Source organism: Eretmochelys imbricata, chromosome 2 (assembly GCF_965152235.1).
Source record: "Eretmochelys imbricata isolate rEreImb1 chromosome 2, rEreImb1.hap1, whole genome shotgun sequence".
Lineage (NCBI taxonomy): Eukaryota > Metazoa > Chordata > Testudines > Cheloniidae > Eretmochelys > Eretmochelys imbricata.
Genome location: NC_135573.1, coordinates 45,952,193 through 45,970,222, shown reverse-complemented (window position 1 = coordinate 45,970,222; position 18,030 = coordinate 45,952,193). Strand labels below are relative to the sequence as shown.

The 18,030-nt window shown below is 43.2% G+C and overlaps 1 long non-coding RNA gene across 1 annotated transcript in view; it reads right to left on the bottom strand.

Moving 5' to 3' along the window:
• Positions 1–259: 259 nt before the first annotated feature.
• The window catches only part of LOC144261001 (uncharacterized), a 35,262-nt gene continuing 17,491 nt past the window's right edge, over positions 260–18,030 (bottom strand). The window contains exon 3 of the long non-coding RNA XR_013345114.1: positions 260–318. This is a non-coding gene — a long non-coding RNA (uncharacterized LOC144261001). The remainder of the gene's footprint in view (positions 319–18,030) is intronic.

Below are 18,030 nucleotides of genomic sequence, written 5' to 3'. Positions count from 1 at the left end.
TCATTGGCTAGTGATTTATTGAACCAAGGAGGCAGGAATAGATGAAAATAGATTTATTTAAGGACCCCCTCCCGCCAACTATTCCCAATTAACAGACAAAACTCACTTGGGTGTTAACCAAACCAATAGGCTTTAAGCCCAGAGCCCCAAACCACAACAATATCAGGAGTGGGGAATACAAATTAAAAGGGTAAACACATCACCATTCTCATTGGCACAGGGCACAGGACACACAGGGCAGGAATCACAGGAACCGAAGGACTAAGGGACACCACCAGGAACACAGGACAGGAGCCACGATCACAGGACACTGAGGATCTAAGGAACAAGTACAGGTAAGCATCTTCTCTTCTTTCTTGACTCATTGTCTTGGCAGGGAATAAACATGCACTCTGGGCTGCCTCTCAGATGGACAGCATTTTATCACTGTCAGTTGCCAAGCAGAACTTCCTAAGTCACCTGACCATTTTCCCACTGAACTGTTGTTACTAGGCAGTTTCACATTCACAGGGGGAGCAAGAAGGGGACACAAAATGGCGGGTGAAGAACAATGAACAGAAAACAAGATGGCGAATTGCAGTTACCTTACACAGAAGGTGACTGATAGTTGGCCAGTGAATGAGCAGCTGGTGAGGTGGCAATCGACGAGCGGCTGGCGGGGTGGCCAGCCAGCACAAGTGCTCAGATGGTGGAGCAAGCAAGTTGCCGTCTTCCCCAGGTGGAGGTGAACTCACACAGATGCAAAATCCTGGGTCCTCACTGACCCAGGACAACCACTGTGAGTGGGGTACGGTGAGGGAGCAGAGGGGGGCACAGAAAAGGAACTTTTGGTTGTATAACTCAAGAACATGAGGCAGAAGACACTGCCCCACACACTCTGGGGTGGATGTCCTGCTCACGGTTTTATGATTATGAATCCTGCTTGTGGCATTTTCCCTAATTAATGTCAGGTAACTTCCCTCCTTTCATTTAAAGTTTCTTTTCTACACTCAGACTCTGTGTTTGCAAGAGGGGAAATATTGTCCCGCAGAGGCACCGAGGGGTGTTCTGTTATTTTCCCAGGTTACTGGGTGGCGGCTCGAGCCAGTTCTGTGTTGTACTGTTAGAAAGGAACCCCTAGATATTGAACCTGGCCCTGGTTCACATGGCAAAAGGGTTACACAATTCTAATATATCTTTTTGGAGATGGGGCAACCAGAACTGCACACAGTATTCAAGGTTTGGGTGCACCAAGGATTTATATAATATAATTTTGATGTTTTCTGTTTTATTATCTGTTTCCTAATGGTAGCTTGTCAAGGTTCCTTTCCCACTCTGAACTCTAGGGTACAGATGTGGGGACCTGCATGAAAACCTCTTAAGCTTACTTTCACCAGCTTAGGTTAAAACTTCCCCAAGGTACAAATTAATTTTATACTTTAACCCTGGATTTCCACGGCCACCAAACTTTAACTGGGTTTACTGGGAAATGTATTTTGGACACTTCTTTCCCCCTAAAATCCTCCCAACCCTTGTACCCCTCTTCCTGGGGAAGGTTTGGTAAAAATCCTCACCAATCTGAATAGGTGACCACAGACCCAAACCCTTGGATCTGAGAACAATGAAAAAGCATTCAGTTTTCTTATAAGAAGACTTTTAATAGAAGTAAAGGAATCACCTCTGTAAAATCAGGATGGTAGATACCTTACAGGGTAATTAGATTCAAAACATAGAGAACTCCTCTAGGCAAAACCTTAAGTTATAAAAAAGGTACACAGATAGGAATAGTCATTCTATTCAGCACAGTTCTTTTCTCAGCCATTTAAAGAAATCATAATCTAACACATACCTAGCTAGATTACTTACTAAAAGTTCTAAGACTCCATTCCTGATCTATCCCCAGCAAAAGCAGCATACAGACAGACACAGACCCTTTGTTTCTCTCCCTCCTCCCAGCTTTTGAAAGTATCTTGTCTCCTCATTGGTCATTTTGGTCAGGTGCCAGCAAGGTTACCTTTAGCTTCTTAACCCTTTACAGGTGAGAGGAGCTTTCCCCTGGCCAGGAGGGATTTTAAAGGGGTTTACTCTTCCCTTTATATTTATGACATACCTAACCTTGTTAACTTTTTGGACTGACACTGCACATTGAGTGGATGTTTTCAGAGAACTATTCACAATGACTCCAAGATCTCTTGAATGGTAACAGCTAATTTAGACCCCATCATTTTGTATGTGTAGCTGAGATTATTTTTTCTAATGTATATTACTTTGCACTTATCAACACTGGATTTCATCTGCCATTTAGTTGTCCCGTCACACAATTTTATGAGATCCCCTCGTAATTCTGTGCTGTCAGTTTTGGCCTTTATCTTGAGTAATTTAGTATTCTCTGCAAACCATCTACTGCTTTTCCAGATCATGTATGATGATGTTGAACAGCACAGGCCAAGAACAGACCAATGGGGTATTTAACACTTTCTAGTGTGAAAATTGATCATTTATTCCTACCCTTTGTTTCCTACCTTTTAACCAGTTATGATCCATCAGAGGACCTCTTACCCCTTGACTACCTACTTTGGTTAAGAGCTTTTGGTGCTGGACCTTGTCAAAGGCTTTCTGAACATCTAAATACACTATATCAATTGGATCACCTTTGTCCAGATGCTTGTTGACATTCTCAGAGAATTCTAATAGATTAGTGAGGCATGATTTTCCTTTACACAAGCTGTGTTGACTGTTCCCCAACATATCGTGTTCATTTGTTTGTCTGATAATTCTGTTCCTTACTATAGTTTCAACCATTTTGCCTAATACTCAAATTAGGTTTACTAATCTGTAATTGTCAGGATAGCCTTGGAAGTCTTTTTAAAAAAAAATTAAAAAATCAGCGTTAACTGCAGGGTAGCTAATGTATTTGGTACAGAGGCTGATTTGAGCGATAGGTTACATATCACAATTAATATTTCTGCAATTTCATATTTGAGTTCCTTCAGAACTCTTGGGTGAATACCATCTGGTCCTGGCGACTTACTGTTTAATTTACCCTTTATTGACAACTCAGTCTGGGACAGTTCCTCAGATCTGTCACATAAAAAGAATGATGTATACACAGTTGTGTATAAGTGCTGCAGGGATATTGGACTGTTTCATTGATTTAATTTTCATTGCCCAGCTTTGAAAGCAAAATTGCACATCATATGTTGCCATAGATTAAATATACACAGGACATTCCTCTCTTTCTCTCTCTCTCCCTCCTTTTCCAGCTCCTGCTCCTGTGGCTTGAAAGTTCTGTAATATGTAAGGGTAGTGGGTTCCCCAGAGGACTTCATTTCCCTATAACAGCAATTACACACTGTCATAGCCCACCATGGATCCAAACACAGCATTCCCTTTTCAAATAAAGGGAGAATTCTGTGTAAAATTGATGTCAGGAAGTGGGCTGGAGCTCCTTTACACAAAGTAAAACAGAAATGTATATTAGTCTTTTTAAAGAGAGCAGCTGCTAATTAGGAATATAGGCCAGTTAAGTCAATGTGCTGATTTTTACTGACATCCTCTATAAGGGCTCCATAAGGATGCCAATCTAGTAGATGCCACTACCTGCAAGCACAGTGGGGATGGATTGTCTTTCAGTGCACCACACTGGAATACTGCCTCAACTTTGGCTATGTCATGGTCATTCCAGTTTTCCATTCATTCTCTCTGTCCTGATGCAGTGGCAATCACTTGTCAAATAATATTTCTAGACATCAAACCACCCAGCTCATGATTTTTAGCAGGTAGGTTTGAGTTGCCCAGATATCCAAAAGTGTTTTGTTGATTCCTACCAATTGACCAGCCTGATCAGGTATTTTAGCACCACACATCATGTCCCCTAAAATTAAATTGGAAATTGAAAATTGTTGTTCATTTTATATTCCTATCTGATCCACAGTGGGCCAGTTTGTGGAATTTTTGTGGTAGCATTATTAGTGATATAAAAAACTGGAGTGGATTCTAGGGGAGTAGCAAGCGCTGGTTGAAAAATTTCTGATGGAAGTTTGATTGGAAAATGCTGATTAGGCAGAACCAAAACAGCAATGTGTCAGCTCAGTTGAAACTTTTGAAGGAAACCAGGCAGAAAGCCTGCCAGGCTTCTAACACCCGCCCTGGCCGGCTCCCCCAGCTGCTAGGCAAGTACACAGGCGGGCTGGTCCACTCCCTGGGCAACTGTATCCCTGGTTTGCCCAGCTCACTTGTCAGGGAGCTGGCTGGCTAGCTTAGAAATTTTAAATTTTTCCAGAATGTAATTCTCAAAAATTTCTTTTTCACAAAACATTTTACATTGGCAACTGTTCTGATATGCATGAAAAACATTTCAGAACTGTGAAATTTTCCATAGCACAGAAGTTCTGGTTCCCACACAGTACTACTATTTAGTGCTCAGAGTCTACTATTGAAATTCCGAAGTTAACTTTAGATATGTACCTTTTCTTGCACATTGTTTCTTGACACCTTGGTGGAAATCCTGGTCCCATGGAAGTCAATGGGAGTTTTGCCATTGACTTTCAAGTCAGTCAGGATTTCACCCTTTATATTTAGATCGAAAGCCATATTGTTTAGCCCTAGTACTAGACAGACATAAGTTGTAGGATATTTAGTGCCCACTGAAGTCAGTGGGAGTCTTTCCACTGAAGTCAGTGGATGGTGAGTTGAGTGCTGAGAGAAGAGCAAAACCATAGTTAAATGTCTGGAAGGATTAATATGAGGAAAGACTGAAAAGCTGAATACAGACATCTTAGCTAAGTGATGACTAAGAGGGAAGTGATTGCAATCTACAAATATTTGAAGAAGATTAAAAACGGGTAGGGAAGGAACTATTTAGGATAGCAAGGGAGAGACATAGCTAGAACCAAAATGATTATAATTACCAAAAGGATGATTTAGGTTGAACAACAGATGTGTCTTCTCAGTAAGAAGAGATATTAGATTGTGGAACAGTTTCTAAAAGGAAGTGGAGGTAGCTCCTTTGTTTGGGACATTTATCTAGAGGTGTGAAAAGCCCACAAAATATACTGTAAGAACAATTCTTCACTGGGAGTGTGACGGACTTCACCATCTTCCATTGCCTTTCTATTGATAGTGTCTATTATTCTTTCAGTTTCTGAGATCTCTAGGTGGAAGAGGTATAAAGGTGAAGCAAAATGCAGACATTAATGTATTTCTGCCATAGTTTGCTAGTATAATGTTATCTCTGAACAACAGAAGATTTATTTTTCCATCCCATGTCTTTGCCAGAGACTCCTTTTTAAAATATCCTACTATCTTATGTCTCTGATCTTAAATTTACTTAGTTTAATACAGATTCCAAAACAGTGAATTCAAATGTAATTGAGAGATATAGTGTTTGTATTACCTCTTGCCCATAAGCAAGCAGTTGTACAAAACAAATTGCATTTAAATTAGTTTACAGGCAACTGCAGTCACAGTGGTATTAAAAATACATGCATATTAGTATCCTTATTTATCCTGGAGTAATGTCAAAAATAATTATGCACATTTATATAACACCTTTCTTCTGGAAGGAAACCAAATTGCTGCACAAATTGATTTTACAAACTACATACAAAATTCTCTTCCTTCACCACTTAAATACACCTAGCAGTAGCTTAGATCAGTGGTCTCCAAACTTTTTGGCTCGTGCAGCCCCAGGGTGAAGAGCGGAAGACCTGCCGCAGACGCGCCACCGAAGGAAGAAGACCTGAAGACCAGCTGTTATACCAATAAAATAAAAAACAACAGGATCTTATTAAAGGGGAAAAGGCAAAAAGAATCATAGTAAGCAGTTAGTTATAGCTATAACATTCCATTCAATTTCATATTTATTCACACATTCATTCATACACACACACACACACAGGTTCTGCAAGGTTGTTATCATAGTTACCAGCCTTAGAGTTGCTCATACCAAGCCCCTGGCCAGATGGCCTGGACATGAGGAGGGAGCAGGGCCTTGTCAGATGCACATCTGATGCTCCTGGAAGTTGGTTTGCAGAATCAGACCCCAAAGTTCTCACAGAGAGGGAAAGAAACAGTTCCAAAAACCAAGAGACCTCTTAGTTTAAATTCCAGGGTATTACTAATTATCAGGAATCAAACTCATTTGTGATTTTAATACAGAACTTCTTTAATATGATCCAACACCGCCGCAGGCGGGCCGCTGGAGGGGAACACCAGCCATGGACGTGCAGAGCTGCTGCCTGCCATGCACCCCCTGGGATCATCTTGCGCACCCCCTGGGGTGGGCGCATCCCAGTTTGGAGACCGCTGGGTTAGATCAGAGCACTATGCTGGGACATTGCCTCAGCATTGACTCAGGAGGAAGGGTGCCACCTAGTGAATCGCCAACACTGCTTAATCTGGGAGCTGCTTGGTCTTTGGAGGCTCCTCGTGTTTACCTTCACAATGTCCTTCAGTGCTATGGTGACATGAAAGCACAGCCACTGCTTTACAAACCTGAAGTGCTAGAGAGGTTAGCTCTAATCCTGTGGTGTATTAAGGGGAATCAGTGAAGAAGTTACTCAGCCTTGGGAGAAAGTGTGGGAAGTAAAAATCTGTTTCACCAAAGCACAGGGAGTAAATTAGAGTTTACTGATTAAAGCTGAGTTTTTAAAGCTTCATCTCAATATTATTTGTGGTTGGTAGCACTCACAGTGTAATAGGTGAATTTCAAACATAGCAGGGGGCGTGGTCCTTGGCACAAAAGAATGTATGTAGTCTCATTGTTTGCTGTTTTGTAAAAAGTTTATTTTCGAAAGAAAAGTTATGTGGGGGAGGTCTAGGTTGGTTATGAGGAAAAACTATTTCACTCGGAGGGTGGTGAAGCACTGGAATGGGTTACCTAGGGAGGTGGTGGAATCTCCATCCTCAGAAGTTTTTAAGGCCCAGCTTGACAAAGCCCTGACTGGGATGATTGAGTTGGGGTTGATCCTGCTTTGACCAGGGGGTTGGACGAGATGACCTCCTGAGGTCTCTTCCAATCCTAATCTCCTATGATTGTGGATTATAGCTGAGTTTTAAGGTTCAGATGAGCTTTCTGTTTAAAGTTCGACTGTTCTAAAATCTGTATGGTTAGTCAAATTGCCTTGAAATTTGAATTGCCTCCTAACGGTATAAAGTATGGTCAGTGGTCCAAATTTGAGGGCATTCCACTACGGGATTCCTGAGATACAGCTCTCAGGGGGTATTAAAAGCTGCTTTTTTCACACACACACACCCGTTAAAAGTTGACACATTCTGGCAACATTTTTTTACTCTCAGATAGAGACCCAACCAGGGCTCAGATCATAGAATCATAGAAATGCTGGCATAGATGGGACCTCAAGAACTCATTAAGTCCAGCTCCCTGCAATGAGGCAGGAACAAGTAAACCTAAACCATCCCTGATGTTTGTTCAGCCGGTTCTTTTAAAAACTTGCAGTGATGGGGATTCCTGCCTTGGAAGCCAATTCCAGAGCTTAACTACCTTTATAGTTAGAAAATTTCCCCCTAATATCTAGCTTCCACCTTCCTCTGCAGATTAAGCCCATTACTTCTTGCCCTATGTTCAGTGGACATGGAGAACAATTGATCATAATCCCCTTTATAACAGCCTTTGACATAGTTGAAGACTTATCAGTCCCTGTCATGGGATACTCTACTCACTGCAGGAGTGTCTCCTGGGGAGTCGCTCTGCCAGGCCAATGCCCCTTCCTGCAGTTGCACTCCATCACTCTCACAGTCTCATTCTCTCAGGACTCACTTGCTCCCACTTTGTGGCTTGGCCCTTCAGCCAGGTCACAGTAGTCATCTCCTTCCAGGGTATCAAAGGATCTCAGGACCCACTGTCCCAGGCAGTTTTTTCTCTTACTGCCCCTTAATGGCACCGCTGCCCAATGGCTGGTAGCGGAACCCAGGCCTGCCCTCTACCCTGGGTTCTAGCCCAGGGACCCTACAACAAACAGTCAAGTTCTGCACACTCCTGGACCGCACTGCTGTATCCCTGAGCTGCTTTTCTACCTCACCATCTGTCACACTGAGAGTGACTGCAGTTTCTCTCCCTACCACTCCGCTCAGCTCCTTGGCTTTATACAGGCCCCACTCCTGTTTGTGTCCTGCTGAACCTTGTGTCTAATTAGACCTTGATCCCTGGCTTCTCCTCCAGGTGCAGCCTAGGCAGTTAATTGACCTGGTCACCTTAACCCCTTCAGGCTTTGTGTGCGGTGGACACCTCATCACAGTTTCCCCTCAGTCTTCTTTTCTCAAGATTAAACATGGCCAGTTTTTTTAACCTTTCCTTATAAGTCAGGTTTTCTAAACCTTTTATCATTTTTGTTGCTCTCCTTTGGACCTTCTCCAATTTGTCCATATCTTTCCTAAAATGTGGCACCCAGAACTGGACACAGTAATCCAGCTGAGGCCTCACCAGTGCCAAGTAGAGTGGGACAATTACCTCTTGTGTTTTATGTACAATACTCCTGTTCATAGACCCCAGAATGGTAGTAACCTTTTTTGCAACTGCATCATATTGTTCACTCATATTCAGTTTGTGATCCGCAATCACCCCCAGATCAGCAGTACTACCCCCCGAGCCAGTTATTCCCCATTTTGTACTTGTGCTTTTGATTTTTCCTTCATAAGTGTAGTGCTTTGCATTTGTCTTAATTGAATTTCATTTTGTTGAATTCAGACCAATTCTCCAATTTGTCACGGTTATTTTGAGTACTAATACTGTCCCCCAGAGTGCTTGCAACCCCTTCCAGCTTGGTGCCATCTGCTAATTTTATAAGCATCCTCTCCACTCCGTTATCCAAGTAATTAATTAAAATATTGACTAGTACTGGACCCAGAACTGTCATAGAATCATTGCATACCAGGGTTGGAAGGGACCTCAGGAGGTCATCTAGTCCAACCCCCTGCTCAAAGCAGGACCAATCCCCAATTTTTGCCCCAGATCCCTAAGTGGCCCCCTCCAAGGATTGAACTCATAACCCTAGGTTTAGCAGGCCAATGCTCAAACCACTGAGCTATCCCTCCCTCGCAGGACTCTACTGGATATGCCCTCCCAGTTTGACAGCAAACCATTGGTAACTACTATTTGAGTATGGCCTTTAAATCAATGGCACACCCACATTATGGTAATTTTATCTAGACCACATTTCCCTAGTTTGCTTATGAAAATGTCATGTGGGACTGTGTCAAAAGCCTTACTAAAATCAAGAGATATTTCATCTACTGTTTCCCCCCATTCACAAGACTGGTAACCATGTCAAATAAGGAAATTAGGGTTTTGGTATGATTTGTTCTTGACAAATCCATGTTGACTATTCTTTATAATCCTATTTATCCTCTAGGTGCTTAAAATTGATTGTTTCATAATTTATTCCAGTATCTTTCCGATTATCAAAATTAGACTAACCAGCCTATAATTCCCAAGTCCTCTTTCCGACCCTTTTTAAAGATAGGTGCTATGTTTGCCCTTCTCCAGTCCCCTGACTTCACCCATACCCCATGAGTTCTCAGAGATTGCTTGTGTTAGTTCCTTAAGAACCTTAGGATGAACTTCAAGTCTTGTTGACTTGAACAAATCTAATTTATTTAAATAGTCTTTAACCTGTTCTTCCCCTATTTCTAGCTTGCATTCCTCCCCCCCCCGCCCTGTTGTTAATATTAATTGTGTTGCATATCTGGTCACCATTAACCTTTTTAGAGAAGACTGACAGTTATTAACGCCCTTTCCCTTTTAAATAGAGGGCCTACACTTTTCTTTGTCTTTGTCTTGCTCCCACCAACTCTCTGTGGCAGTTAAGATCACCGCACCAAGGTCTCAGATGCTTGAGGGTTAAGACATTGCACCCACCAGCCCTTTGGACGAAATCAAATGAAAATATTATTTGAAAAAGAGAGAGTTACTTCTCCAGTTAGGCATGCTAGATCTTATGCCCCTATTTGTATAACTAATGGATTACACTGAGCATGCACAGAGAGAGAGGCTAACTGTCTGGAAAATGAACTCTCTGGCACAGGCCTTGGGTGGCTCTGAAGTTGTGTTATAGTACTTAACTTGGACCACTTTCCCCAGACACTATGAGTTTAAATCCACTAGGGCAGAAATTTGCAGCAGTAAACACAGATACACATGCCTCCCATCTGTCTTTATCAAAGGGGGATTTTTATTTTGGGGCAAAGTACTGAGTGTACAGTAGAGTATTCAGAAGGCACTGGAACTATTGTTTTGAAAAGAAAATAAACACAAGCAAAAGCTTACTGGGAGGGGAGGATGATCAGGATGGAGGAATAGGGAGAGAGGGGTTGGGATCAGGTGGAATGGGAGGGAGGAGAGGAGTAGGACACTAGGCGGGGGACATGGAATGAGTGACAGAGACTGGGGGAGAATAAGGATAGGGGTGTCTGTCAGCCCCACATATTCTTCCTGTGTGTGTCCCATGAACTGGGCCCCCAGTCTACAGTGGTGTGACCCCCTCTTCCCTGCTCCCCCTCATATGAGTCAGGTACTGGATGGGGCTTGCCTATCTGGGGGGAGGTCTGAATCTCATTCTCTCTCTCTCTCTGCCCCCTATGTGAGCTGGAATCTGAGGGTCTCTACCCCCTGGGGGTGTCTGAGCCCTGATTCCTGCCCCCTGTGTGTGTGTGCAAGGCTCTTGGAGGCTCCTGCCCACCAATGACAGTCTCACTCCCCTCCCTGTTCCCCCATGTAAGCCATGTTCTGGAGGGGGCTTGCATTTCTGGGGGTGTCTGACCTTCCACTCCTCAACCCTTTCATATGATCTGGGAGCTGAGATTCAGTGGCAGATTAACCACTGGGTCAACGGGACCTCTGCCCTGGGGCCTTAGGCAAATTGGGGCCCCTGGAAAAATGGGCACCCCCATGCCCACACCCGTTCTGCCCACAGACCCGGTGCTCCTGCCAAGGAGTGGGGTGTGACATTGCACTCCATACAATTTTATGAAAATATGCTAAGTGTGAATATAATGTAACTGGAATATGCTTCACGCAAAAGGTCTCTTGTAAGGTATCATTACAAAGCTTATAAGCTACTGTGTTCATCCTATTTGTATGAATGTATCATTCTTGTATCTGAAACTAGGAATATAAAATATAATTCTGAGATCCTATTGTAGTTATGCAAAGTGTGGGCCATGAATGGTGGTTTAGAATCTTGATGGCTCCTATCAACTAGGACAATTGACTATAGATGGCTCTGTTTACTTGCAAGCCTTCCTGTGAGTCAGGCCAGGAAGAATGAAGGCTTGGGGTCTCACAGGACATGTGACCATGTCACCGTGTACTGGAATCCATCTTAAACCTGGTGCTTTTCCACTGAGAAGGAGGGGTGGGGACCCAAAGAGACAAAGATTCCTGCCTTGTACCAAAGGTACATAGGGGGGTGGAACAGAATAAATGGGGCTGAAGTCATGAGAAATCCCTTCGCTACCACATGAGCTAGAACAAGGACTGTACCAGGAGAAAGGATTGGGCCCAGACTAGAAAGGAGTCTAGTCTATGAAAGAAGCTTATTGGAACATCTCTGAGGGTGAGATTTCACCTGTATTCAGTTTCCTATTGTATTAGGCTTAGACTTGCATGATTTATTTTATTTTGCTTGGTAACTTACTTTGTTCTGTCTGTTATTCCTTGGAACCACTTAAATCCTACTTTTTATATTTAATAAAATCACTTTTTGCTTACTACTAAACTCAGAGTTAGTGACTAATACCTGGGGGAACAAACAGCTGTGCATCTCTCTCTCTCAGTGTTATAGAGGGCAGAAAATTTATGAGTTTACCCTGGATAAGCTTTATAGAGAGTAAAATGGATTTATTTGGGATTTGGACCCCATTGGGAACTGGGTGTCTGGATGCTAGAGACAAGAGCACTTTCTAAGCTGTTTTCTGTTAAATCTGCAGCTTTTGGGGGACATGGTTCAGACCTGGGTCGGTGTTTGTAGCAGGCTAGCGTGTCTGGCTCAACAGGGCAGGGTACTGAAGTCCCAAGCTGCCAGGGAAAACAGGCTCAGAGGTAGTCTCAGCGCATCAGGTGGCAGTCTCTGTGACCCAACCCATCACATGGGGTCAGTGTGCGGGCGCTTGCCCCACTCTGCCCGCCCACCCAGCGCTTCTGCAAGGGAGTGGAGTCAGGGCGCAGGGGCTTGCCATGCTCCGCCCACCCAGTGCTCCTGCCAGGGTGCGGGAGAAACCCCCACGCCCTGATCCCGCTCCTTGGCAGGAGCAAGGGGGAGCTGGCGGGGGGGACTGCAGATGGAAGGGGTGGGGCGGGGCCCCCACTTGCTCTGGCCCAGGGCCCCACAAACCCCTCATCTATTTCTGCTGGGAGTCACTGCCTCCTGGGGTTCTCTGAGTGCTGTTCCCTGCCCGGTGTGAGTGTGCCAGGATCTGGGGGCCACTGCTCATCTATGGGGGTCTACCCATCTCTCTATCCCCTCCTGTGAGTAAAGATCTGGGGAAGCCCTAACCCTTTGGATGGGGGACTGGGAACAGTCATGGTTGGAGTATGCACCAAGAGCACACTACTGACACTGGGGTGGGGACACATCAGAAACTCTCCATCACTGGACACAGGGGAAGGGAACACCCACCGATATGAGCAGAGCAGTTCACACATCATAGGGTTTAAGGCCAGAAGGGACCCCCAGATCATCTCGTCTGACCTCCTGTGTATCACAGACCACTCACCCATACCTGCCCATGATGCAAAATGAAACCAAAATTAGACCAAGGTATTACAGCCCACAGGAGACTAGACTATTATATGCCACAGGCAGAGAATAGGAGGAACCAAGGTGACCAGTGCCCAAGGCTCCCACAAAGGCAGGTAAATGATTAAGTAAGATGTACCTAGATAATCCCAGCAAGTGACCTGTACCCATATGCTGATCAGTTAGACCCTGAGCATGTGAGCAAGAACTAGCCAGCCAAGCACCTGAGAGAGAGAGAGAGAATGCTCCATGCAACCGCCAAGCTCTGGCTCTCTCTGTCAGATGGCCCATCTCCGCCTGGGGCCATTCTTTAGAGGACAGAGAGAAAAAACAAAAACAAAAACCAGAATACCTGGGGGCTGGGGAAGAGCTGGTATTTCAGGCTTTATTCCTCTCCAGCAGGTATTTTCTTTCAATTGGGAACACCTCATTGTGATGAATGGGCCATTTAATACCTCCCTGGGCCTGATGGATGTGTAGAGCTCCTCCTCTCTATTCTCACTCTAACTTCTACAATATTAGAGCAGAGCACGATTGAGAAACCCTTCCTGTTAAAAGGACAACTCTTCTTAGTGCTCTAAAAGCTGTAAGAACTACACATTTCTAAATGACCACAACTCCTACCAACAAACATTTTTCTTTCTGTTTAAAAAAACTAGGAAAACTAAATGGCAAAAAACATTTTTAGCAGTGTAATATCCTGCTGCCAGAGTCTTACCCCACTGCAGCCAGCTGCCAGAGCCTTTCCCCAGTACCTCCCCCTCACAAGAGCCTTTCACTAACATGTGTAGATACTTACCGCAGTATGGACACAGCCTCTTTTCACTGTGGCATGTAGCTATACATATTCTACATGTCACTGCCAGAAGTGTACAGTGTAGATGTCACCTAAATTTATATAGTATGACAGTAAGGTACAGTGAATGGCCTTAGACCAAGGCTACAGACCTATGTCTGTACAGACCTATGTCGGTGAAAAATCCACACCTCTGAGCGACATACTTGTACCAACCTTAACCCCTCGTGCAGACAGTGCTATGTCGATGGGAGAGCTTCTCCTGTCAACATAGGTACCACCTCTCCGAGAGGTGGATTAACTACGCCACAGGGAGAGCTCTCTCATCAGCATAGGAGCGTCTTCACTTAAGCACTAAAGCGGCGCAGCTGCACCAATGCACCATTTTAAGTGTAAGACCTGGCCTAAGAGATGAGGGCCCTGAGTCAGCAAAGCTGGTGTTTAGCTTGAAACATGCGAATAGTCTCAAACTCAGGGGATTAAAATGTGCTTGAAGTTAAATACGTGTATAAGTCTTTGCAAGACTGGGATGTAGATCAGACTGTGTCATTGAGTTTCCTGTGTAAAATGCCATGTATATTTATGGTGCTGCCTCTATGGTGTTTATAATAATAAACAACAGTTCAGGTGTGAGAAAAGATCATGAAAAGACCAAGAAAACAGCTTACGGGGAGAAATGAGCTATAAGAAGGGGTATGACCGAGAGATGGTACCTGTCCTATCATTCTTACTGACTTTTCCGAATGCAGGGGGCAGCATGAAAGAGGGCAGGAAGCAGAAGGAGGGAAAAGGAGATGAAGAGAGAGTTCAATTGATAGCACAGAACACAGTGAGTGAAGGAGAAATAGGTGGAAATAAGAGCAGAAATGAGGTAGCAGCAAGCTACATGTCTTTGAAAGTAGGCACAAGTAGATTGAACTTAATGTCATGAAGCCAGTGAAGGGAGTTTAAATGGGGTGATGTGACCAAAACAGCATTTTGGGGAGATTGTAAGGGGAGAGGTGAGATGCAAGAAACCAGAGAAGGGGAGGTTACAGTGATTAACTCAGAAGACAACAAAGGGTTGGACAAGGAATTTAGCAGCAGGATCAGAAAGGGAGGGATTGGTTTTGGTGATATTATAGAAGAGTGGCAGGACTTCAGGACAGCCTACATATGGGAGAGAAAAATGAACTGAAGAGAATTCCAAGGTTGCAACCCAAGGAGATAGGGGGGCAGTGATGGAGAAATAAAGTGGAGGTTACTAGGAATGATGAGTATGGATCAAAGTTCATACTGAGTCAGATTTATGCTTGGTGTAACGCCATTTCTTTCAAATGATACTAGGGAAGAATGTGCCCCACTGGATAAAATCAGTAACTGAGATCAAAGCCTGACCCCCATTTTCTACTGTGTGTGTAGTAATATTCAGCGTGCAGTTGATCTGGTCTGCCTAGAGAGACATTTTATTATTAAAGGCCCTCTATGCAATGCAGTGTGCTCTGCTCTCGCTCTCTCACAAGCAAAAGGAAAAGATGATTGTGACCTTTTGAGATTTCAAACTTTTCAGGAAACCAAATGCAAAAAGGCTTGAAGGCCTGATTCATAAACAAAAAGAAATCTGCCATCTGTCTTTTATGTCTTTGTTCTATGTATCTTTTCTTTTCAGGCTTCCTTTATCCTTATACAGTACCCTTTGAAATACATCTTCAGTCTGACTTTCCTTTTAAAGAAAGTGTCATGATGTGCAGATCCATTTTACTCTATTTCTGTTCACATCTGGTATTATGCTTTTTTCCTCTTTACATTTTCTGTCTTTTTCAGTTTTTTCTTGTTTCTTTATCCCCCCCGCCATCAATCCCTTTTTCTCGTCTCATCTAATTTCTCAAATTTCCCCTTTGATAAGGAGACATACAACAAAGTCCTTCACATTTCTATTAGTTCAGATTCTAATACACAAAAATCTACATAAATGCACTCCCTGATCCCAGATAACACCGGCATTATTAATTCAATTTCAACAAAACATAAGGGAGAGGGAAATTTGGTCAGTGGTGCTCTCTATTTTTATCATTGCATTTTTAAACTGTGCCAAGGCGTGCCTAGAACAAAGGAGAGATGGAATGTGTATAAATCTGCAATAAATAAATTACAGTTTATCTGGCCTCAAAAGTGTTGTCACCTTTCTTGAAACAATGAACAGCAAAAGAAATGTTCCACATGTCTGACCCTACAAACGGACCATTTCAAACTCCCTGCTCAGCTTTCTTGAATCTGAAAATCTGAAAATCAACTTAGTTCATGGTTGGTTGGTTTTCAGTGGTTTTAAGAATTAGACTTACCCTGCAATGAAGGATGGCTCTCTATGGTATATATTCAATCACTTTTTGCCATGTAGTTTTAAATGTCTCCCTGGATGGGGTTTGCAACACTTCCCTTCAAAGATTTGGGGGGAGAAGCTCTATGGGAGATCTGCCCCCCCAAATTCTTCCATGGGGGGGGGAACATTTGTCTTCTCTACAAGAAATGTAGTCAAATAACTTAATATAAGCAATAAGTTGTGTATTGTGACAAGGTAAATGGATACATCTAATCAAATAAAGTTTAGATGAGATGAGTAGGAATCTTCCAGTGAAATATGAGCTGTATCAGTTTCCATTCATATAGGTTTGACAAATTTTGCGGGGGCTTTGATTTATGGAAGTTTGCAAACACTGAGCCAGATTTTTCCCTCATTTTCAATAGTTCAATCCTACTGTGGTCAATGGAGTTGCACAGGGGCAAATGAGGTCAGGATTTGCCCCACTGAGTTTCACCTTTAATCAACAGATGCCAACCTAAAAGTTTCAGAGTAACAGCCGTGTTAGTCTGTATTCGCAAAAAGAAAAGGAGTACTTGAGGCACCTTAGAGACTAACCAATTTATTTGAGCATAAGCTTTCGTGAGCTACAGCTCACTTCATCGGATGCATACTGTGGAAAGTACAGAAGATCTTTTTATACACCCAAACCATGAAAAAATGGGTGTTTACCACTACAAAAGGTTTTCTTTCCCCCCACACCCCACTGTCCTGCTGGTAATAGCTTATCTAAAGTGATCATTCTCCTTACAATGTGTATGATAATCAAGGTGGGCCATTTCCAGCACAAATCCAGGGCTTAACAAGAACGTGGGGGGGGGGGGGGGGGGGGGAGGGGAGGAAAAAACAAGGGGGAATAGGTTACCTTGCATAATGACTTAGCCACTCCCAGTCTCTATTCAAGCCTAAGTTAATTGTATCCAATTTGCAAATGAATTCCAATTCAACAGTCTCTCGCTGGAGTCTGGTTTTGAAGTTTTTCTGTTGTAATATCGCAACTTTCATATCTGTAAACGCGTGACCAGAGAGATTGAAGTGTTCTCCGACTGATTTATGAATGTTATAATTCTTGACATCTGATTTGTGTCCATTTATTCTTTTACGTAGAGACTGTCCAGTTTGACCAATGCACATGACAGAGGGACATTGCTGGCACATATCACATTGGTGGATGTGCAGCGAGAGACTGTTGAATTGGAATTCATTTGCAAATTGGATACAATTAACTTAGGCTTGAATAGAGACTGGGAGTGGCTAAGTCATTATGCAAGGTAACCTATTCCCCCTTGTTTTTTCCTCCCCTCCCCCCCCCCCCCCCCCCACGTTCTTGTTAAACCCTGGATTTGTGCTGGAAATGGCCCACCTTGATTATCATACACATTGTAAGGAGAGTGATCACTTTAGATAAGCTATTACCAGCAGGACAGTGGGGTGTGGGGGGAAAGAAAACCTTTTGTAGTGGTAAACACCCATTTTTTCATGGTTTGGGTGTATAAAAAGATCTTCTGTACTTTCCACAGTATGCATCCGATGAAGTGAGCTGTAGCTCACGAAAGCTTATGCTCAAATAAATTGGTTAGTCTCTAAGGTGCCACAAGTACTCCTTTTCTTTTTGCCAACCTAAAAGTGTAACTCAGAAGAAAAAGTAAGGCAAATGTCTGCGTTATGTAAGGGCTATGCAAAATCACTGAGTCTTAGAGAGGTTAATTCTGGGACAAATTCATCCCTGGTGTGAGACCGTTGATGTTGCTCAGTCTGTTGCCCACTCATTTTCTCCCCTAAATTAAATACGTCACTTTTGGAGTCTAAAACTGTTTTGACTGCTCTGACTCATGCATGAAATAGATTCAAAGTCTAGATATTTAGTGTGTTCTTTACAATGGGTCCATCTGTAGAGTCTTGTGTTTATTACATTGTAACTAATTACAGATGAGCATGTCCCATTAAGGTATCTGACCTGGAAGTCAACCTTTGGACAAGCCTTTCTTCTTGACATTTGAATGGGTATTGTGACTACAGCTCCTGAGAGATACCGTAGGGGTCTATATTGAAAAAGCTATGGGATATTTATTATTCTTTCTTATCTAACGTGCAACAGACATCAGCATTTGAAGCAGTTGTTTGAATTTAATTAACTCAAAGACCTGCTTATAAAAGAACTG